Consider the following 24981-nt stretch of genomic DNA (forward strand, 5'->3'; position numbering starts at 1 on the left):
TGAGGCAGTAGCACTGCTACTTTAGAGTTTCCAGCCCACGCCCAAACAGCAACAGCACTTGCTGCTGCCAGCACGAGGACCCAGAGTCAGTGCTAAGACCCAAGATCAGCACTCAGACCTGAGTCTCTGCTGAGAGTCCGAAGATGGACCCCTGTGAGCAACAACAGTCCCCACACCCCAAACAGGCCCTCTTGACCCAAAACACAACTTGGCCGCCATGGAAATACCCCCCCCCCCCCCCCCCACTCGCCCAAGCTGCACTCACCTTCTCTGCTCTAGTGCCCGAAACCAACTTTAATACTTGAGGTGTTTTCCTGACCTGACCGAAACAAGGTTATTGAGGCAGGTGAGCTGGGATGATTGGGAGTGAAGCTCGCGAATTACATTGTGATGAATGTAAAACAATGCAAATTGATGTTTTGGGTGGAGTCCTGAACGCGCCAATTTCTTTTCTTGGTAAACTGGGAATGGACATGAAAACGGGTGCCATTCCCGCTAGTCACACGACACCCAATTTTACGACTTTTCCGCTGCAAAATGGACGCAATGAGGTCGTAAAATTCGACCCATAGAGTTCAGTAAAGGCCCTTCGGCACATCAAGTCTGTACCTACAATATCTACCACGAAAGTCCCACTTTCCTACACTTATCCCATATCCTTGAATGTTATGATATTTCAAATACCTTTTAAAGGTTGTAAGGTTTCCAATCTCCACTATACCATCCCAGGCAGAGCATTCCAGATTCCCACCACCCTGAGTGGAAACATTTTTTTCTCAAATCTCTGAATCTCCTGCTCCTTACCCTTAAATTATCACCCTCGTGATTGACCCCTCAACCAAGGGAAACAGCTGATCCCTACTCGCCCTGTCCATATCCCTCATAATCATGTCCACCCTCAGCCTTCTCTGCTCTAAAGAAAACAATCCAAACCTTTCCAGTCTCTCCTTATAGCTCAAATGCTCCATCCCAGACAACATCCTGGTGATCCTCCTCTGTACCCCATCTAGTGCAATCACATCCTTCCAATAGTGAGATGACCAGAACTGTAAACAGTACTCCAGTTATGACTTACGTTCCGTACAACATAACCTCCTTGCTTTTACCACGGCTGATAAAAGCAAGTGTCCCTATGCCTTCTTAACTAGCCAATTCACCTGCTCTGCCGCCTTCAGGGATCTGTGAATAATTAGCAGAATATCCTTTTGTTCCTCTGAACTCTTCAGAATTCTGCCATTCACTAAATATTCCCTTATATTGTTTCTTCTTCCAAAGCGCATCACTTCACACTTTTCAGAGTTAACTATCATCTGCCACTCTGCACATTTGACAAACCCATCTATATCTTCTTGTAACCTACAACCATCTTCACTATTAACCACCCTACCAATCTTGGTGTTGTCTGCAAACTTGCTTATCATTCTCGCCATACTTTTGTCAGAACTTTTGTCAGGTTTTAGGTGTCCAGATCACCAAAAACCTGTCCTGGTCCCTCCATGTGGACGCTATAATTAAGAGAGCCCAACAACACTTCTACTTTCTCAGGAGACTAAGGAAATTTGGAATGTCCGCTACAACTCTACCCATGCCTCTACTTTCTCAGAAGACAAAGGAAATTTGGCATGTCAGCTACGACTCTCACCAAATTTTAAAGATTCACCATAGAAAACATTCTTGCTGGTTATATCACAGCTTGGTATGGCTCCTGCTCTGCCCAAGACCGCAAGGAACTACAAAAGGTCATGAATGTAGCCCAATCCTTCACGCAAACCAGCCTCCCATCCATTGACTCTGTCTACACTTCCCGCTGCCTCGGCAAAGCAGCTAGCATAATTAAGGACCCCATACCCCACAGATAAAAAAATCTGAGGACACGTACCAACCGATTCAAAAACAGTCACTTCCCTGTTGCCATCAGACTTTTGAATGGACCAACCTCACATTAAGTTGATCTTTCTCTACACCATAATTATGACTGTAACATTACATTCTGCACTCTCTCGTATCCTTCTCTATGTACGGTGTTTTGTCTGTTTAGCACGCAAGAAACAATTCTTTTCACTACACTAGTACATGTGACAAAAATAAATCAAATCAAATAATCTGTATAACAAATCTGCATATCCATATAACAAACAATAAGGGTCCCAGTACTGATCCTTCTACCCTACCCTTTGCGCCTATTCCTAAGCCAGTTTCTGATTCATTTTGTGAAGTTTCCCTGAATTCCATGTGCTTTAACCTTCTCAATCAGTGACTGTGATTCTCACCAGTGAGGACGTCGACCGCCGAAGGGGTTAAGTTAAGTGAGCCAGCACGATAGCATCTGGGACTCGTTAATGACATGTAAAACATGTTAATGACATGTAAAACATGTCAATATTGAAATCAGCCTCACGCCCTTTCTGCCAATTTCACTGGCAAAACAGTGTCATAACATTGTGAGAGGTGAGAAAGCGGGAGCGAACCCAATTTTTCGCCTCTCGACCTATCTTACCGGTTTGCCACGCTGATCGACCAGTGTGGTGAGGCGGTAAGACCACACCCAATTCTCTCCTTCAGAATTTTCTCCAATAGTTTCCCTACCACTGACATAAGACTCCTGGTCTGTGATTTCCTGGTTCATCTCTAACACCCTTTGTGAAAAGTGGAACCACATCAGCTGTCCACCAGTCCTCTGGTACTTCCTCCGTGATGTGGAGACTCACCTAAAGAAGGAGCTTGGAGCTCCGAAAGCTCGTGTGGCTTTTGCTACCAAATAAACCTGTTGGACTTTAACCTGGTGTTGTTAAACTTCTTACTTTCTCCGTGACCAGAGAGGAATTAAAGAATTGTGTCAGAGTCCCTGCAATTTCCTGTTTCACCTCCCTCAGCAGCCTGGGATGCAATTCATCCGGGCTTGGGGATTTATCTGTTTTTAAGCCCATCAGTACCTGTCCACTTCATATGTCAAACTGTGCAAGTTCCTTACAGTGCCTTTTCCTGAATTCCATATTTGCGTTCTCCTTTCCCAGAGTGTAGACCGAAGAGAAGTATTCATCAGAACACCCTTCCAATATCCTGCGGCGTCACACACAGATTGCCCCATCGATCCCGAATGGGCCCTAGTCATAGTCATAGAGAACTGGCTTGGTCACAGAAGACAGAGGTTGGTAGTGGGAGGGTCTTTTTCTGGCTGGAGGCCTGTGACTAGTGGTGTTCCGCAGGGCTCTGTATTGGGACCTCTGCTGTTTGTGATTTATATAAATGATCTGGAAGAAGGTGTAACTGGGGTGATCAGTAAGTTTGCGGACGACACAAAATTGGCAGGACTTGCATATAGTGAGGAGCATTGCCAGAAGCTACAGAAGGATATAGATAGGCTGGAAATTTGGGCAAAGAAATGGCAGATGGAGTTCAATCCTGATAAATGCGAAGTGATGCATTTTGGTAGAAATAAAGTAGGGAGGAGCTATACGATAAATGGCAGAACCATAAAGGGTGTAGATACGCAGAGGGACGTGGGTGTGCAAGTCCACAGGTCCTTGAGGGTGACGTCACAGGTGGAGAAGGTGGTGAAGAAGGCATGTGGCATGCTTGCCTTTCTAGGACGGGGCATAGAGTATAAAAGTTGGGGTCTGATGTTGCAGATGTATAGAACGTTGGTTCGGCCGCATTTGGAATACTGCGTCCAGTTCTGGTCGCCACACTACCAGAAGGACGTGGAGGCTTTGGAGAGAGTGCAGAGGAGGTTTACCAGGATGTTGCCTGGTATGGAGGGGCTTAGTTATGAGGAGAGATTGGGTAAACTGGGGTTGTTCTCCCTGGAAAGACGGAGGATGAGGGGAGACTTAATAGAGGTGTATAAAATTATGAAAGGCATAGATAGGGTGAACGGTGGGAAGCTTTTCCCCAGGTCGGTGGTGACGTTCACGAGGGGTCATAGGTTCAAGGTGAAGGGGGGGGAGGTTTAACACAGATATCAGAAGGACATATTTTACACAGAGGGTGGTGGGGGCCTGGAATGCGCTGCCAGGCAAGGTGGTGGTGGCAGACACACTGGGAACGTTTAAGACTTATCTAGACAGCCATATGAATGGAGTGGGAATGGAGGGATACAAAAGAATGGTCTAGTTTGGACCAGGGAGGGACGCGGGCTTGGAGGGCCGAAGGGCCTGTTCCTGTGCTGTATTGTTCTTTGTTCTTCTTTGTTCTTTGTCATAGAGGTTTACAGCATGGAACCAGGCCCTTCAGCCCAACCTGTCCATGCCACCCTTTTTTTTAACCGCTAAGCTAGTCCCAATTGCCCGCGTTGGCCCATATCCCTCTATACTCATCTTACCCATGTAACTGTCTACATAATAACTAGGAGCAGGAGTAGGCCATCTGGCCCCTCGACTCTGCTCCGCCATTCAATAAGATCATGGCTGATCTTTTCGTGGACTCAGCTCCACTTACCCACCTGCTCACCATAACCCTTAATTCTTTTACTGTTCAAAAATTTATCTATCCTTGCCTTAAAAACATTCAATAAGGTAGCCTCAACTGCTTCACTGGGCAGGGAATTCCACACAGTCACAACCCTTTGTGTGAAGAAGTTCCTCCTCAACTCAGTCTTAAATCTGCTCCCCCTTATTTTGAGGCCATGCCCCCTAGTTCTAGTTTCACCCACCAGTGGAAACAACTTCCCTGCTTCTATCTTATCTATTCCCTTCATAATCTTATATGTTTCTATAAGATCTCCCCTCATTCTTCTGAATTCCAATGAGTATAGCCCCAGTCTACTCAGTCTCTCCTCATAAGCCAGTCCTCTCAACTCTGGAATCAACCTAGTGAATCTTCTCTGCACCCCTTCCAATGCTAGTATATCCTTTCTCAAGTAAGGAGACCAAAACTGCACACAGTACTCCAGGTGTGGCCTCACCAGCACCCTATTCAGCTGCAACATATTCTCGTTGTTTTTAAACTCCATCCCTCTAGCAATGAAGGACAAAATTCCATTTGCCTTCTTAATTACCTGCTGCACCTGCAAACCAACTCCTTGTGATTCTTGCACAAGGACACCCAGATCCCTCTGCACAGCAGCTTGCTGCAATTTTTTACCATTTAAATAATAGTCCATTTTGCTATTATTCCTACCAAAATGGATGACCTCACATTTACCAACATTGTACTCCATCTGCCAGACCCTCGCTCACTCACTTAGACTATCTATATCCATTTGCAGACTTTCAGCGTCCTCTGCACACTTTGCTCTGTCACTCATCTTAGTGTCATCTGCGAATTTTGACATACTACACTTGGTCCCCAACTCCAAATCATCTGTAAATCGTAATTGCGGTCCCACACTGATCCCTGAGGCACACCACTAGTCACTGATCGTCAACCAGAAAAACACCCATTTACCCCCACTCTTTGCTTTCTGTTAGTTAACCAATCCTCTATCCATGCTAATACATTAACCGTAACACCGTGCACCTTTATCTTATGCAGCAGTCTTTGGTGCGGCACCTTGTCAAATGCCTTCTGAAAATCCAGATAACCTTATCTACAGGTTCCCATTGTCCACTGCACATGTAGTGTTCTCAAAGAATTCCACCAAATTAGTCAAACATGACCTGCCCTTCATGAACCCATGCTGCGTCTTACCAATGGGACAATTTATATCCAGATGTCTCGCTATTTCTTCCTTGATGATAGATCCAAGCATTTTCCCTACTACAGAAATTAAGCTAACCAGCCTATAGTTACCTGCCTTTTGTCTACCTCCTTTTTTAAACAGTGGCATCACATTTGCTGTTTTCCAATCTGCGGGAACCACTCCAGAGATCAGCAAATTTTGGTAAATTACCACGAGTGCATTTGCTATTTCCCCCACCATCCCTTTTAGTACCCTGGGATGCATTCCATCAGAGCCAGGAGACTTGTCTACCTTTAGCCTCATTAGCTTGCCCAAAACTACCTTTTTCGTTTATAATGATAGTTTCTATGTCCTCACCTGCCTTCCTGCCATCAATTTTTGGCAAGTAATTTGTGTCTTCCACTCTGAAGACCGACACAAAATACCTGTTCAATGCCTCAGCCATTTTCTCATTCCCAGTTATTACATTCCCCTTCTCATCCTCTAAAGGACCAAATGCTTTTTAAAAGACAAAATTGTACCCGCCTCTACTACTACCTCTGGCAGCTTGTTCCAGACACTCACCACTCTCTGTGTGAAAACATTGCCCCTCTGGACCCTTTTGTATCTCTCCCCTCTCACCTTGAACCTATGCCCTCTAGTTTTAGACTCCCCTACCTTTGGGAATAGATATTGACTAGCTGATTTATGCCCCTCATTATTTTATAGACCTTTATAAGTTCACCCCTCAGCCTTCTACACTGCAGAGAAAAAAGTCCCAGTCTATCCAGCCTCTCCTTATAACTCAAACCATCAAGTCCCGGTAACATCCTAGTAAATCTTTTCTGCACTCTTTCTAGTTTAATAATATCCTTTCTCTAATAGGGTGACCTGAACTGTACAGAGTATTCCAAGTGTGGCCTTACCAATGTCTTGTACAACTTCAATACGACATCCCAACTCCTGTATTCAATGTTCCGACCACTGAAACCAAGTATGCTGAATGCCTTCTTCACCACTCTATCCACCTGTGACTCCGCTTTCAAGGAGCTATAAACCAGTACCCCTGGATCTCTTTGCTCTGTAACTCTCCCCAACACCCTACCATTAACTGAGTAAGTCCTGTCCTAGTTCATTCTACCAAAATGCATCACCTTGCATTTATCTAAATTAAATTCCATCTGCCATTCGTCAGCCTACTGGCCCAATTGATCAAGATCCCGTTGCAATCCGAGATAACCTTCACTGTCCACTATGCCACCAATATTGGTGCCATCTGCAAACTTACTAACCATGCCTCCTATATTCTCATCCAAATCATTAAAATAAAATAAGTGGACCCAGCACTGATCCCTGAGGCACACCGCTGGTCACAGGCCTCCAGTTTGAAAAACAGCCACCCTCTGGCTTCTGTCATCAAGCCAATTTTGTATCCATTTAGCTACCTCACCCTGGATCCCATGAGATTTAACCTTGTGCAACAACCTACCATGTGGTACCTTGTCAAAGGCCTTGCTAAAGTCCATGCAAACAACATCAACTGCACTGCCCTCACCTACCTTCTTGGTTACCCCTTCAAAAAACTCAATCAAATTTGTGATACATGATTTTCTACTCACAAAGCCACACTGACTGTCCCTAATCAGTCCTTGCATCTCTAAATGCCTGTAGATCCTGTCTCTCAAAATACCTTCCAACAACTTACCCACCATAGATGTGAGGCTCACCGGCCTGCAGTTCCCAGGCTTTTCCCTGCAGCCCTTTTTAAACAAAGGCACAACATTTGCCACCCTCCAATCTTCAGGCACCTCACCTGTGACTAGCAATGATTCAAATATCTCTGCCAGGGGACCCGCAATTTCTTCCCTAGCCTCCCACAATGTCCTGGGATGCACTTCATCAGGTCCCAGGGATTTATCTACCTTGATGCACTTTAAGACTTCCAGCACCTCCTTCTCTGTAATATGTACACTCCTCAGGACATCACTATTTATTTCCTCAAGTTCCTTAACATCCATGCTTCTCTCAACAGTAAATACTGATGAGAAATATTCATTAGGTTAGGTTGATTGGCCAGGTTAAAAAAAATTGCCCCTTAGAGTACTGTGATGCGTAGGTTAGTGGGATTAGCGGGTAAATATGTGGGGGTAGGGCCTGGGTGGGATTGTGGTCGGTGCAGACTCGATGGGCCGAATGGCCTCCTTCTGCACTGTAGGGTTTCTATGATTTCTATGATTTATGATCTCACCCATCTTTTATGGATCCGCACATAGATGACCTTGTTGATCCTTAAGAGGCCCTACTCTCTCCCTAGTTACTCTTTTTCCCTTTATGTATTTGTAGAAGCTGTTTGGATTCTCCTTTGCCTTATCTGCCAAAACAATCTTGTGTCCCCTTTTTGCCCTCCTGATTTCTCTCATAACTCTACTTCTACACCCCCTATATTCTTCACGGAATTCACTTGATCCCAGCTGCCTATGCATGTCATGTGCCTCCTTCTTCTTCTTCTCAATATCCCGAGTCATCCAGCATACTTCTACCAGCCTTGCCCATCACTCTAAGAGGAACGTGCATACCCTGAACCCTGGTTTGAAAGCCTCCCACTTAGCAGACGTTCCTTTGCCTTCCCACAGACTCCTCCAATTAACTTTTGAAAGTTCCTGCCTGATACCATCAAAATTGGCCTTGCCCCAATTTAGAATTTTAACTTTTGGGCCAGACCTAGCATTCTTCATAGCTATCTTAAAACTAATAGAATTATGGTCACTGGTCCCAAAGTGATCCCTCACTAACACTTCTGTCACCTGCCCTTCCTTATTCCCAAGAAGAGGTCAAGTTTTGCCCCCTCTCTAGTCAGGCCATCCACATACTGAATGAGAAATTCCTCCTGAATACACTCAACAAATTTCTCTCCATCCAGCCCTCTAATACTATGGCTGTCCCAGACAATGTTGGGAAAGTTAAAATCCCCTACTATTACCACCCTATTTTTCTTGGAGCTATCTGTAATCTCCTTAATTTCCCGCTGACTATTCGGGGGCCGATAGTACAACCCTATCAAAGTGATTTCCGCCTTCTTATTTCTCAGTTTTACCCATATAGGCTCAGTGGCCGAACCTTCAATATATCCCCTCTCAGTACTGCCATGGTGTTTTCCCTAATCAAAAGTGCAACTCTCCCTCCTCTCTTACCTCCTGTCCTATCCTTCCTATAGCATCTGTACCCTGGAACATTGAGCTGCCAGTCCTCCCTTAGCCATGTTTCAGTAATTGCTATAATATCCCAGTCCCACGTACCATCCATGCCCTGATGTCTTGCCCATCAGGCCTCTTGCATTGAAATAAATGCAGTTTAATCTGGACTTCCCTTGCTCTCTGTCTTGCTTTTGCCTGATCTGTCAGATACTAGGATTACTGACACTGCCTTTACTACTTAATGTGCTCTCTTTAACTTCTGTGCTGTCCTCAACCTTCTCTTCGGTCTCCCTACTGTTTTGGGTCCCATCCCACTGCCAAACTAGTTTAAACTGTGGCCAAATCAGCCATCTAAAATGGCGATTTGCAAAGCACTCTGGGACAATTGGACAAGAACTAAAACGACAGGCTGCAGCCTAAAAGACAGAGACAAACAGGCTGCAACCCTGATGAGTGAATAAACAGGATATGTTTCATCTCCAGGATGAAAGAGACTTTCTGGTCACACTGGGTTGTTTATCAGACATAAGGGCACCGTGACCCCTTATTTGGGAGGGAGGTATGTGACCGATGTGCCTCCAGCACCTACAGGCATGGCCGTTGGGTACACACCCAGAGATCGGTGTGGCAGCACCTGATTGGACTCTTATCGATCAGGGTGATCAAGTCCTGATCGATTGACAATGGCCAAAAGGGGCGTGAAACCCAACGAGGTATAAAGGGTGCTGCGCAACCAGGAATCTCTCTCTCTCTTTCTTTCGCTCTCTATCGCTCTCTCCCTCTCTCACTCTCTCTCTCACTCTCTCTCTGACCCCACAAACAAGCTACAACAACGGTGACCATCGCCAGCAACGAGCAGCACGAGGAGAGCCACCACACCCGAGAAGGAAGGAAGGAAGACCAGAGCCAGAGTGCCAGACCAGACCAAAGGACCAGACTACGCAGAGGACGACCGAGACCAACACACAGATAAAGGCCAATATCTGCTCGGGTACTTGCCAGTCACGCAAAGTTAAGTCAAGGTCTCGTATTGGACTTGAATTCTAGTATTTTCCTGTAAGATAACTTATTGTTGGTTGGGTGGGTGATTATTGATTGTGTGGGTTTAAATAAATATTGGTTGTACTAATAAGACGTCTACTCATGGTTATTTGTCCACTGTATAAGGGTTAGAACAGACTGTGCGGCAGATAAGAGTCAACAAAACCCTCCCGAGTGGCTCTAGCAAATCTCCCCGCCAGAATGTTAGTCCCCCTCCAGTTCAGGTGTAACCCGTCCCTCCAGTCTTTTCCTGGTTAACTTTTATTCGATTTATAAAATATCTTGGCATACTTCATAATCCTGTTCACAATGCTCCTTTTTGCTCTTCTAATTGCTTTCTTAAGTTCCTTCTTGCATTTCCTATATTCCTCTAGGGCCGCAGCTGAATTATTCCCTTTGGACTTGCCAAAAGCCTTTCTCTTCTTCCTCATCCAGTCCTGAAGTGTCCTAGACATCCAGGTGAACTTACTGTCTCTACATTTCCCCTAGGGTACATGTTGGACCTGTATTCTCCGCAGCTCCTTTTTAAATGCCTTCCCCCCTACCCCCCCCCCACCCACTGTTCTGTTGTAGACTTACGTGCAAGGAGCTGTCCCCTGTTGACTTTGGCCAGATCCTGCTTTATTTTAATAAAATATACCTTCCCTTAATCCAAAGCCGTCTTTTGCAGGCCATCTTCCTCTGCGTCCATAACAAATTTGACCCATACTGTGTTGTGGTCGCTTTGCTGAAATGCTCCCCCACTGCCACATTGAACACTTGTCCAGCTTTGTTCCCCAGAACCAGATCCAGCCCTTGTTGGACCTTCTACATATTGATACAAAAAAACTCCCTGGATACATTTCAAGAAATCCACCCCCTCTAAACCCTTTACACTATGAATATCCCAATTTATGTTGAGAAAGTCCCCTCGTATAATTACCCGATTATTACTCTTAGACACCTCTGTGAACTGTCCAAGTATTTGCTCCTCTATTTCCCGCTGACTTTTTAGGGGCCTATAATACTCTCCCAGTAATGTGGCTGCCCCCCCAATATTCCTAAGTTCTACCCACAAAGCCTCGTTTGAAGACCCTCCCAAGATATCATCTCACCTTATTGAAGTAATTGACTCTTTAATTAATAGTGCTATACCACCTCCCTTTTTACACCCTCCTCTGTCTCACCTAAAGATCCTATACCGTGGAATGTTGAGTTGCCAGTCCTGCCTTTTTTTTGTGATGGCAACTGTGGTGGACCTCAGTTGTGCCTTTGTCCTATATGGACCACCGTTGTGTGTGCTTGTCATACCTGGACACATCCCCTTCCAGTTTGGTTCCTCCCCTCGGCACCTAGTATAAAGGTGGCTGTCTCCTCCCCCTTGTTCAGTCCAGGATGGTTATTTGTTGGGATCTGCTCCTGATTCTGTTGTGAATAAAAGCCTACACTTGTATTGGCACACCGGTAGTCTTTCGCCTTATTGATAGCGCATCAGCAACAATATCACGCTTCCATGTGTCAATCCAAACCTTTAACTCATCAGTCTTATCTATTACACTCCTAGCATTAAAGTAAAGACCATCCAGTCTTGCCTTACTCTCTGGACACTCAACACAACTGAATTCACTCTGACATGCTTTCTTTGTTGTAGCATGATGTGTCTCTATTTTACTAATGTTCTGTATTCCCTCCTCCTGCCAGACTAGTTTAAAATCCTCCCAACAGCACTATCAAGCCTATCTGCAAGGATGTTGGCCCCAATGTGGTTTAGGTGCAGACAGTCCCATTTGTACATGTCCCACCTTCCCTAGAAACAGTCCGAGTGATCCAGGAATTTAAAATCCTCCCCCTTGCACCAACTCTTAAGCCATGCATTTATCTGTCCTACTTTCCTATTTCTACACTCGTTGACACGTGGCACCGGGAGTAATCCAGAGATTACAATCTTAGAGGATCTGTTTTTTAATTTACTGCCTAGTTTCCTGAATTCTTGATGCAAGACCTCATTCCTTGCTTTTCCTTTAATCGCTGGTACCAATATGTACCTTGACCTCTAACTCATCACCCTCCCCATTCAGGATGCCCTGCAGCTGTTCAGTGACATTCCTGACCCTGGCACCAAGAACAAACAAGAACAAAGAACAATACAGCACAGGAACAGGCCCTTCGGCCCTCCAAGCCCACGCCGCTCCCCGGTCCAGGATTGAATCCTGAATCCAGGATCCCCGCCCAAGTTTCCAGCCTATCTACATACTAATATCCTATCCACCGAGCTGTCCCTCACAGCTACGATGCTTTGTTCATCACAACCTATTAGCTCACCCCCACCCCCCCATTCCAGACCATGTGATCTCCAGGGAGAGGTGAAAACCCAGAGTGAAAACCCCAGGGCCAATATGGGGAAAATAAATCTGGGAAATTCCTCTCCGACCCCCTGAGGCGATCGAAACGAGTCCAGGAGATCACACTGGCCCAGATTGGAAAATGCTTCCCAACCCTATTCATTTCCACTTCCACGAACACCATATGAATTCCCTGCCCCGAGACAGGTTCCCAACTATCCACAGTCTCGCTCTGTACTGGCACCAGCAAGTTGATCATAGAATGAAGCCTTGAAACGAGAAACAAAGAACAATTAGCCCGCGCCGCTCCCTAGTCCAAACTAAACCACTCTTTTGTATCCCTCCATTCCCACTCCGTTCATATAGCTGTCTAGATAAGTCTTAAACGTTCCCAGTGTGTCCGCCTCCACCACCTTGCCCGGCAACATATTCCAGGCCCCCACGACCCTCTGTGTAAAATATGTCCTTCTGATATCTGTGTTAAACCTCCCCCCCTTCACCTTGAACCTATGACCCCTCGTGAACGTCACCACCGACCCGGGGAAAAGCTTCCCACCGTTCACCCTATCTATGCCTTTCATAATTTTATACACCTCTATTAAGTCTCCACTCATCCTCCGTCTTTCCAAGGAGAACAACCCCAGTTTCCCCAATCTCTCCTCATAACCAAGCCCCTCCATACCAGGCAACATCCTGGTAAACCTCCTCTGTACTCTCTCCAAAGCCTCCACGTCCTTCTGGTAGTGTGGCGACCAGAACTGGACGCAGTATTCCAAATGCGGCCGAACCAACGTTCTATACATCTGCAACATCAGACCCCAACTTTTATACTCTATGCCCCGTCCTATAAAGGCAAGCATGCCATATGCCTTCTTCACCACCTTCTCCACCTGTGACGTCACCTTCAAAGATCTGTGGACTTGCACACCCAGGTCCCTCTGCGTCTCTACACCCTTTATGGTTCTTCCATTTATCGTGTAGCTCCTCCCTACATTATTCCCACCAAAATGCATCACTTCGCATTTATCAGGATTGAACTCCATCTGCCATTTCCTTGCCCAAATTTCCAGCCTATCTATATCCTTCTGTAGCCTCTGACAATGTTCCTCACTATCTGCAAGTCCTGCCAGTTTTGTGTCGTCCGCAAACTTACTGATCACCCCAGTTACTCCTTCTTCCAGATCATTTATATAAATCACAAACAGCAGAGGTCCCAATACAGAGCCCTGCGGTACACCACTAGTCACAGGCCTCCAGCCGGAAAAAGACCCTTCCACTACCACCCTCTGTCTTCTATGACCAAGCCAGTTCTCTACCCATCTAGCCACCTCCCCCTTTATCCCATGAGATCCAACCTTTTTCACTAGCCTACCATGAGGGACTTTGTCAAACGCTTTACTAAAGTCCATATAGACAACATCCACGGCCCTTCCTTCATCAACCATTTTGGTCACTTCTTCAAAAAACACCACCAGGTTAGTGAGGCATGACCTTCCTCTCACAAAACCATGCTGACTATCGTTCATGAGTTTATTCCTTTCTAAATGCGCATACATCCTATCTCTAAGAATCTTCTCCAACAACTTCCCCACCACGGACGTCAAGCTCACCGGCCTATAATTACTCGGGTTATCCTTCCTACCCTTCTTAAATAATGGGACCACATTGGCTATCCTCCAATCCTCTGGGACCTCACCTGCGTCCAGTGACGAGACAAAGATTTGCGTCAGAGGCCCAACGATTTCACCTCTCGTCTCCCTGAGCAGCCTTGGATAGATTCCATCAGGCCCTGGGGATTTGTCAGTCTTTATATTCTCTAACAAACCTAACACTTCCTCCTTTGTAATGGAGATTTTCTCCAACGGTTCAACACTCCCCTCAGAGACACTCCCAGTCAACACATCCCTCTCCTTTGTGAATACCGACGCAAAGTATTCATTTAGGATCTCCCCTACTTCTTTGGGCTCCAAGCATAAGTCCCCACTTTTGTCCCTGAGAGGTCCGATTTTTTCCCTAACAACCCTTTTGTTCCTAACGTATGAATAAAATGCCTTGGGATTCTCCTTAATCCTGTCTGCCAAGAACATTTCGTGACCCCTTTTTGCTCTTCTAATTCCCCGTTTGAGTACTTTCCTACTTTCTTTGTACTCCTCCAGAGCTCCCTCCGTTTTTAGCTGCTTGGACCTAACATACGCCTCTCTTTTCTTTTTGACCAGTCCCTCAATTTCCCTGGTTATCCACGGTTCTCTAATCCTACCCTTCCTATCCTTCTTTTTTACAGGCACATGCTTGTCCTGTAGCCCTAACAACCGTTCCTTAAAAGACTGCCACATACCAGATGTGGATTTACCCTCAAACAGCCTCTCCCAATCAAGAGCTGCCAATTTCTGCCTGATCCCAATAAAGTTAGCCTTCCCCCAATCCAACACCTTACCCTTGGGACACCACTCATCCTTTTCCATCACTATCCTAAATCTAACAGAATTGTGGTCACTATTTGCCACATGTTCCCCTACCAAAACTTTGAAGACCTGACCGGGCTCATTCCCCAGTACCAGGTCCAGTATAGCCCTCTCTCTAGTCGGGCTGTCTACATATTGTTCCAACGAACCCTCCTGTACACATTTTACAAATTCCTCCCCATCCAGAGTCCCTGCCCTCAGCGATTTCCAGTCTATACCAGGGAAATTGAAGTCTCCCACTACAACAACCCTATTTTTCCTGCACCTATCCAGTATCTCCTGACATATCCATTCTTCCACTTCCCTTGGGCTGTTGGGAGGCCTGTAGTACACCCCCAACATAGTGACTGCGCCTTTCCTGTTTCTAAGCTCCACCCAGAGTGACTCGTTACACGACCCCTCTGAATTGTCCTCCCTCTGCACCGCCATAATATGCTCTCCAACTAATACCGCTACTCCCCCACCTCTTTTGGCCCCTCCTCTGTCTCGCCTAAAACATTTGTACCCTGGAATATTCAGCTGCCAGTCCTGTCCCTCTTTCAACCAAGTCTCTGTCACCGCAACCACATCCAAATTCCTCGTGCGCATTAAGGCCCCAAGTTCGTCTGTCTTACCTGCTACGCTCCTTGCATTGAAGTATAAGCACTCCAGACCTCCAGGCTCAGTGAGGTCGTCCTCCCCCAGAGTGCTCTTCTTCTTTGCCAGCCTTGTCCCAGCCCCAAGCTCGTCCCCAGCCTCCACACTTATAGACCTAATAGTTTGATCCCCACCCCCCTGCCATACTAGTTTAAACCCCCCCGAACTGCACTAGCAAAGCTCCCAGCCAGGATATTTGTGCCCTTCCAACTTAGTTGTGACCCCTCCCTCTTATACAGGTGCCATCCTCTCCTGAAAACCTCCCATTGATCTATGAAAATGAAGCCCTCCCTCCTGGACCAGTCCTTTAGCCAGGCATTCATTTGTACCAACTCCCTATTCTTAGCCTCACTGGCACGAGGCATTGGGAGCAGCCCAGAGATGGCCACCCTAGTGACCCTACTTTTTAACCTATTTCCCAACTCCCTGAATTGATCTCTTAGGATCCCCCTACTCTTCCTATCTACGTCATTTCCACCAATGTGTATAATGACATCCGTTTCTTTATCTTCCCCTTTTAATATGCCTCCTATCCGCTCGGAGACATCCGTGACCCCAGCACCAGGTAGGCAGACTACCATCCTGGAGTCCTGTTCGCCCCCACAGAATCGCCTGTCTGTGCCTCTAACTGATGCATCCCCCACCACTATCGCTCTCCTAACCCCTCTCTTCCCTTTCCGGGCCACAGAGCCTGACTGTGTGCCAGTGACCTGGTCACTGTGTCTTACCCCTGGAGAGGCACACTCCTCCACACTATCTAAAACAATATACCTGTTTTGGAGTGGGGCAACCACAGGTGACCCCTCTTCTAACTGTTCACTCCCCTCCCCTCTCACACCTGTCACCAAGCCCTTCCTATTTTGAGAGACCACCACTGGAGTCCTCCCTTGTACTTTACCCTTCTGCCCTTTACTCCTCCTAACTGTGACCCACGTGTCTTCCTCCCGATGCCCCGGTGTAACTAGTTGCCTATAACTCCTGTCAATTTTTCTCCCATTTTCCCTGACTAGACTAAGGTCAGCGATCTGCAGCTCCAGTTCCATGACACGGTCCCTCAAGAGCTGCAGTTCCACGCACCTGGCACATATGTGAACCTCCGGGAAGCTAGGTGTTTGCAGGAACTCCCACATCCCACATTGGAAGCACTGAACTGGCCGATCACTCATACCTGCCCTTATCCTTTATAGGGTTGGGTAAAAAATAACTAGCCTTGCCTCGCCCTTTCAGCCCAAGCCCTGTGAGCCAAAGCCCTTATAGTTCACACTCTGCTACCCACTCACTCCACTGCCCACTCCCGACGCTGCCCGTTGTATAGTGCAGCCGGCTTTTTATGCTCCCGGCGAACCCCCCAGGTAACTGCCTTTTATACTAAGCCTCAACCTCCCAGAATCCCCTTCAGCTGACCTCACTTCCTCAATTCAAAACCCTGAAAAAAGCCCGCGAAATATACTAGGAATACCCTTAAGTGAATAAATGAATAATTAAATTACTTCTTTGCTTACTCTCAGCACTCCTGCTAAGACTCTCTCCCCCAGTCTCACTCCAGTCAATCAAAGAGGAGGCAACACACCATCCTGGAGTCAGGCCTTTGGCCGCAGAAACTTCTGTATGCTCCTCTGACTAAAGAATTCCCTATCACTATTGCTCTTCCTTTCTTCGTTCTTCTGTCTAGTGGTCACCCATTCCCTTCTTTCCTCCAGTCCCTTTAGCTGCAGTGTGACCACCTCTCAAATGTGCTATCCATGTAACTCGCAACCTCGTGGATGTGCCATGGTGTCTCCAGCCACTGCTCAAGCTCTAAAACTCGGAGCTCCAGCTTCTGCATCTGGGAGCACATCCTGCACATGTGGTCATCTGGGATATGGCAGCATCCAGGACTCCCACACGTGACAAGCCACATGTTCCACTTGGCCGTCCTTGCCTGGTATGTCTTATATGTAAAATTAATGCCTTAGACTATAACAAATTTAGATACAGATAATAAATATTTTCCCAATAAATAATGTTTCTTTTAGTTTCAGCTGTTTAAACCCAGTCCCGAATATCAGTTACTCACCAATCAATCAGCTTACTGCTTTCCTGTGACATTGCTCTTGGATTATTCAAACTCAGCGCGCAGTCTGAACAGTTGCCATGCCGGTGAAACGTGTCCCATGCAGGTCCCGGTGAAACGTGTCCCATGCAGGTCCCGGTGAAACGTGTCCCTCACAGGTCCCGGTGAAACGTGTCCCCCACAGGTCCCGGTGAAACGTGTCCCTCACAGGTCCCGGTGAAGCGTGTCCCTCACAGGTCCCGGTGAAACGTGTCCCTCACAGGTCCTGGTGAAGTGTGTCCCTCACAGGTCCCGGTGAAGCGTGTCCCTCACAGGTCCTGGTGAAGTGTGTCCCTCGCAGGTCCCGGTGAAGTGTGTCCCTCACAGGTCCCGGTGAAGTGTGTCCCCCACAGGTCCCAGTGAAGTGTGTCCCTCACAGGTCCCGGTGAAGCGTGTCCCTCACAGGTCCCGGTGAAGTGTGTCCCTCACAGGTCCCGGTGAAGCGTGTCCCTCACAGGTCCCGGTGAAGTGTGTCCCTCACAGGTCCCGGTGAAACGTGTCCCATGCAGGTCCCGGTGAAGTGTGTCCCTCACAGGTCCCGGTGAAACGTGTCCCTCACAGGTCCCGGTGAAACGTGTCCCTCACAGGTCCCGGTGAAACGTGTCCCTCACACGTCCCGGTGAAACGTGTCCCATGCAGGTCCCGGTGAAACGTGTCCCTCACACGTCCCGGTGAAGTGTGTCCCTCACAGGTCCCGGTGAAACGTGTCCCTCACAGGTCCTGGTGAAACGTGTCCCATGCAGGTCCCGGTGAAACGTGTCCCATGCAGGTCCCGGTGAAGTGTGTCCCTCACAGGTCCCGGTGAAGTGTGTCCCTCACAGGTCCCGGTGAAGTGTGTCCCTCACAGGTCCCAGTGAAGTGTGTCCCTCACAGGTCCCGGTGAAGTGTGTCCCTCACAGGTCCCGGTGAAGCGTGTCCCTCACAGGTCCCGGTGAAGTGTGTCCCTCACAGGTCCCAGTGAAGTGTGTCCCTCACAGGTCCCGGTGAAGCGTGTCCCTCACAGGTCCCAGTGAAGTGTGTCCCTCACAGGTCCCGGTGAAGTGTGTCCCTCACAGGTCCCGGTGAAGCGTGTCCCTCACAGGTCCCAGTGAAGTGTGTCCCTCACAGGTCCCGGTGAAGTGTGTCCCTCACAGGTCCCGGTGAAGTGTGTCTCTCACAGGTCCCGGTGAAGTGTGTCCTTTGCAGGTTCTGGTGAAGCCTTCACATACAAGTGACTCCCCCTTCCCCCGCCCAAACGCTCCCATTGGGATCCATCCTGGCATTGCCCCCAGCACAGGTTGACACTGCCAGGGTGGCACTGTGCCACTCTGGCAAAGGGGCAGTGCCAGTGGGAAATTCCTGGCCATGTCCCTCTCCTCCAGGGGCTATACTCACCTTTATTCCCCGGGGAGACCCCCCCCATGACAGGTTCGCATCGAGGTGATGCTGCTGTAAACCATGCAAACGTGCTGTCATGGCCGCACGGTGTCAATATATGGGGGGATCAATGGCGTGGGAGCAAGTTAATGATATTAAAATTTATTGAGACGCATGCAAAGCAGGTTCTGATGACATTGCTGGCAAGGGGCAAAATCGTGATCTCGCATGATCTGTGACATCCAGATTCAGCCCTCACCGAGATGGGCACAAGATCGCCTCCAGAGTTTTACAGAGCATTGGTCAGACCTCATTTTCTGTCTGGTTCTAGGCAACACACTTGGGGCCCTATTTTACTATTTTGATTCTAAGTGCTGGGTGGACTTGAAACTTGGAGTGTTTCAGATCTGACTTTTAGACCCGTTCTCAGTACCACCATACGCACTCTGCTTGAAAAAATATCAGTGATTCCGAATCTCACTGCAGAAGCCTGTGGGCTGGGCTTAACGCGCCCGAAACCCTGCAGCTCCGATCAGAGCCTCCAACTGCCCATGCGCAAATAAAAAGATAGAATGCTGCTCTCCTGCCACATCCTTCTCGGGCTGGCCCCCACGGACATTGCCCACCCCAACATTACTGACCCCGTTATCCCCCCAGCCACCCAGACTGATCGCGGCTCCCTCCCCCCCCCTCACCGATTTCAGGCAGAGTGGCAGCGGCCCCCTTTTCCCCCTCACTAATCACAGGCAGAGTGGAAGCAGCACCCCCTTTCCCCCCGCCAATCTCAGGTAGAGTAATACCCCCCTTTCCCCATCCCCCCTGCCCCGGACTCTCCTGAACAAGGCCCCCATCTCCTTCTGACTCTGATGACTGTATGACACCTCTCTCCCCTTTCCCCAATCATCATAGAGGCACTGATCCACCACCTTCCCCCACTCCCCCCGCATCACTTGCCTTTCCCTCAACGCTAACAAGCAACTGCACATAACTTGCTCTGCCAAACTGCCTGCAGCTGATCTGCCATAATGAGGGGTAGGTCCATAAAAACCCCAAGGATGGACAGACACACAGGCAGTACAGGAAAAAGATGACCAAACGACCAACCCCCCTCGATTTACTGAAGGCGATCTTGGGAGGCTGCTGGATGTGGCAGAGGTGAGCCAGGACACCCTCTTCCCCTCAGCAGGACACAGACCTAGGGGTGGCTGATGGAAATGTGGCCTGGGAGGCAGTTGCCGCTTCTGTCAGTGCCATGGCACTGGCCCCCAGAATGGGGAAGTAGTGCCGCAAGAAGGTCAATGACCTCATCCAGGCAGCAAGGGTGAGTGCTTAACCCCATCTAGCATCTTCCCCCAAATCGCCCCAGATCCTTCCACCCCCCAGCTCCCTGCATGCTTCCAGCCCCTGACCCCCAGCACCTCCTTCCTAACACCCCACCCTCAGTAGCACTGCGATTGCCCTCTGAGGACCACAACCAGAAGACACGCCATCATTTTTTTCAGAGCTCCTTCTGTCCCCACAGGAGACGACCGACCATAACACCCGAGAGAGGGCGAAGGCAGGGGTGGTGAGCCAGACTTCGAGGTCCTCAACCCCTTTGAAGTGCGGGGGCTAAAGCTGTCCAGGGAAGGGGAGATGCTGTCAGCGACAGCATGGTCAGGCTGGAGTCAAGAAGTGAGCACCTGTCAATCCTCCACTCAATTTGAGGCAATTTCTCGGGGGCATGGGTTTTAGATGCAAGGGCAAGGTTTAAAGGAGATGTATGAGGCCTGTTTATTTGCACAGAGAAAGTGGTGGGTGCCTGGAACTCGCTGCCAGGGAAGGTCATGGAGGCAAATATGAGAGTGACTTTAAGGGGTGTCTTTACAGCGACGTGAATGGGATGGGAATAAAGGCATATGATCCCCAGAAGTGTAGGAGGCTACAATTCAGATGGGCAGACTGGTCGCTGCAGGTTTGGAGGACCAAAGGGCCTGTTCCTGTGATGTAATCTTTTTTGTGCTTCTATGTTCAATGGAGAAATGTGAATCAAGTTTTTTGCATCCCGGATTCCTTTCCCTCCCTTGCAATTAACCTTGTGTTCTGTGTTGCAGGAACAGATATGGATGCCCTAGGGCCTTCTGGCATCATGGCCCCCACTGTGGCTCCCGCCCATCCCGTCCCAGACAGCTCGGACGAGTCCTCGGAGGATATGGGTGAAGAGACCTCCGAGGGCGGCACCATTTTGGCGTCAGCTTCCACCTCGCAATTCACCATCCCAGATACTGGCATGTCAGTGGGTCCAGTTAGTAGTGAGTTTTCTGAGTCACTCTCTGGTGAGCACAACACATCTACTGATGTACATCAGGTGGGGGAGGGAACGTCCAAGGTCCATTGGCACGCCAGCGCCTGCCAGTGGCGAGGACTCAGCTGGCCCCAGGCTACATGCTGGGCCTCTGAGATTACTTCTCCCTCAGCTGCTAGAGATGCAGCAACAGAGCCAGGGAATGACGGCTACACTGGATCAACTGTGAGGCTGTTGGGAAGAGTCCCAAAGCTTTCAGGTGGACCAGCAATTGCCTGTCTTGTGTGGTTCCCAGGCCAAAACTGCAAGGGTGACGTCTGTGGTGGAAAGTCTGGGGCAGGGAATCCTCACCATGAATTGCAGGCCCCAAGCGATGGCCGAGTCACAGCAGGCCACAGCGAGTCCCAGAGGGCCACAGCTGAGGGACTCAACAGGAGTCTCGAGCTTCTGCGGCCCATAGCTGAGAGGCTCAAGAGCTTGCATGAGACCCAGCGGAACAGCGCTGAGACATACTGGGCTACTCGAGAACGTGGCCCAGTCGCAGAGGGCCATGGCTGAGGTGCTGCAGAGCGTGGCCCAGTCTCAGAGGGCACTCGCTACGGCCATTGATAGTTTTGGCCCCTGACTCAGGTGGCCATCGCTGAGGGCTCGACCACCATGGGTAAGACGCAGGTGGTCCTCCAGGCCTGGCAGGGCCAGATGACGTCAGAGCTTCTGGAGCTCACTGCAGAAAGCACTGCAGAAGCACCGCCATCCCATGGAGTGACCAGAGGCCCACAGGAACCCAAGGGAGGAGGAAGGGCTTGAGCTCATGCTGGGGCCTTCCAGACAGGAGACTGTGGCTGTGGCTACACCTTCTGACACCGGGGCATCTCAGGGGCAGCAGGATAAAGAGGGTGTCAGAAACGTCCCAGACACTTGGAAGCCGGCCAGGGCCCTTAAGGTCCACGGCCTCCAGAGGATGTCCGCCAATCACATCACAGGCAACGGGGCAAGGTAGGCAGCTGGCCCCCTCCGCCTCCGCCGTACTTTCTGGGGAGACACATAGACGTAGTGGTAGGGCACATAGTTTAGGAAGTTATAGTTGCACTCGTGAGATAGATCTTTAGCACCTCAATGTTTTCTGTTTACACATTTTTATGTTAGAACTTATTATTTAAACACCTTTATTGTCATTAAATGTTTTTTCACCACCCACCTGTGACGAATCGGTCTCGGATTTGTCTCGAACAGGAATCCTCTTCCATTGACAGTCGCTGGAGGGATGCTTCATGTTGATATCAATTGGGGAGACCCCTCAATGCTGTGTCACGGAGAAAATGAAGCCATTGGTTCCCCAGACCCATGAATGACTCCCTCCCCTCCCCACTCGCCCTGAGGTCTTGTATGGGGGTTTTCAGATCCCATACCCATTACATAAATATGGGCCCAGGTACCAGTGTGCATGTGGAGCTCAGATAGGAGTCGGACTAGTTTGCACCAGGGCATCATCATAATGGTGTTTAGCGAGTTGTCATCACTCTCCTGCCTGCCAAAGGAACTCGCTAACACAGTGTACCCAGGCCCACCACTCTGGTTTGACAATGTTACAGGAGATAGAAGGACTTTGGGGGGGGGGGGGGGGCGGGGGGGGGGGGTGCGGAAATGGAACCCATGTGCACAAACACAGGCCCACAGTTGGTGAAGCGCCTGGTGATCAGGGCCTCCCTAGCCACCCTCGCATGCCTCATTCTAGCTGTCAGCCCTCCAGCGCCTGGGTCCTGTTGCTCGACATGCTCATCTTTCTCTTCCTCTTCCTCCTCCTGCTAGTCATCCTCCCCAGTGACGCCCAGCTGGTCGGCCTCTTCCTCCTCCAAAAAGTCACCTCTCTGCTGTGCCAGGTTGTGCAGGGCACATCACACCACCATAATGTGGGAAGAGATCAGAAGGCTGTCCCGCCACAGCTATCCAGGCACCAGAACTGCATTTTGAGGAGCCCTATGCACCTCTCCACTATCGAGCAGGTGGCTATATGGGCCTCATTATAGCGGGTTTCCACCTCAGTCTCAGGCCTCTGCAGAGGTGTCATCAGCCATATCCAAAGCAGATAACCTATGTCACCCATGAGCCAGCCCTGCAGCCTGGGATCCTCCTCAAAGGCATCCGGTATGTCAGAGCTCCTCAGAATGAAGCTGTCTTGCATGCAGACGTGCATAATGTTCATATTGTGGTCACAAACCAGTTGGACACTTAGGGAGTGGAACCCCTTTCTGTTGACGAATCTTCATGAGGGCAACGTGGGTGCAGTCTATAGCCCCCTGCACATTAGGCATCCCCGCAATGGCCCCGAACCCTGCAGCCTGGGCTTCCTGCTGGGCCTGGTCCAGGTTAAATTTGATTTACTGCCCAGCCCGGGCATACAGGGCTTCTATGACCTGCTTGACACAGCTGTGCATAGCTGACTGGGAAATGCCACATACATCTCCGCTAGGGGTCTGGAAGGAGCCAGTGGCATAAAGGTTCAGTGTGGCTGTCAATTTGAGAGCCACCGAGAGTGGGTGCCCCCCTCCCCCGCCCCCCGAGGTGCCAGGTCCTGCAACAGGTGGCACAGATGTTGCACTGTCTCCATTCGGAAGAGGAGCCGTTGGCGGCGGCACATAGTGTCCGACATCTGTTCAAATGGCACTCGTGCACGGAACTGCCGGGGTCTCCACTCCCTCCTCCTCCTGCACACCCCCCTCTGGGCAAAAGGCGGCCACCTCCTGCTTCTGGTGGCCGTCTCCCTCTACTCCTGCAAGTGGTAAGGCCTGGGCCTCCTCTGCCCGCAATTCATATTCCCGCTCCTCCTCCTCAGCTCCAGCAGCAACCAAAAGAATAGCAAGATCAATCGCTTGCATCGCAAAAGCTATCTCGTCACTCTGAAGGGGAGAGTTTTGGAGAAGGAGAGAAAGGTTAAGGAATGCTGCTGCCCCTAACCCAGCAACACATGCTGCCCATCCCCCTCATCCTCCACCCACATGCACTCCAACATTGCAGACCCCCAATCCTCGCCCACATGCTCCCTAGAATCACAGCTCCTTGTAAAGTTCTGAGGCTGCAGCAGTGCACTTTCCAAGGGGTTTGTGCACATTCTTCAGCTGCAGAGTGCTGAGTGCACTAGGACCCAGCAGCATCCACAAGAGCCAAGGTCAGTGCTGAGACCCATGTCCGTATTGCAAATCGGACATTGGACACGCTGCTGAACAACAGCCCCCACCCGCACGCACTCGAAGAGCACCCCCCCCAACACTGAAAAACAAAATGGCCACCACAAAGGACTCCTGTAAACAGCCTGGCGCCATCAGATGCTAGGCACTTACCTCCTCACTAAACGTCACTGACAGAGCGCCCGAATCAGACTTCTATGGAGCGTGTCTGTTTTAGGCCGATTCCAGATGGGTGAATGCGGTGGTAAAGGGGGACGTACCAGTGAAGTTGGGCATGCAGCTCATTAAGTAGATTGAAATGAGTGCAAATACATTTAAATGGCTGTCGTGCCCATTTTGGGCGGGTTTCCGATCGTGTCCATTTTCAGGCCTTGGTAAAGGGGGAACCGGCGAGGAGGCAAGCGTGGATCACGCTACTCACCTCACGTCTGACTTTACCAAGTTTTCGCACCTGAAAACGGGCACAACGTGATGGTAAAATCGCCCCCTTAGGGGGTACAATGCAGACTCACCAGAATTATATGGGGATTTAAGAGTTAAATCATGATAACAGGTTGCATAGTCATTATTTGCATTCCTTTGAGTTTGAATCACTGATCAATGTGTTCAAATGATAATATAATTTGATAGAGTAAATACAGAGAAAGTAGTTCCCCTGGTAAGAAGTTCAAAACAAGAAGATGTGGTCTGAAGATTAGAGTTCATCAGTTTGGAGAGAAATCAGGGAGGATTTTTTCATATAAAGCAAGGTGGAAATTGATAATCCTTTCCCAAAAAAGTTGGTGGATTCTGGGGTCAACTCGAGTTTTCA

The sequence above is a fragment of the Mustelus asterias genome, chromosome 20, assembly GCF_964213995.1.
Source record: "Mustelus asterias chromosome 20, sMusAst1.hap1.1, whole genome shotgun sequence".
In the NCBI taxonomy this organism is placed as follows: domain Eukaryota; kingdom Metazoa; phylum Chordata; class Chondrichthyes; order Carcharhiniformes; family Triakidae; genus Mustelus; species Mustelus asterias.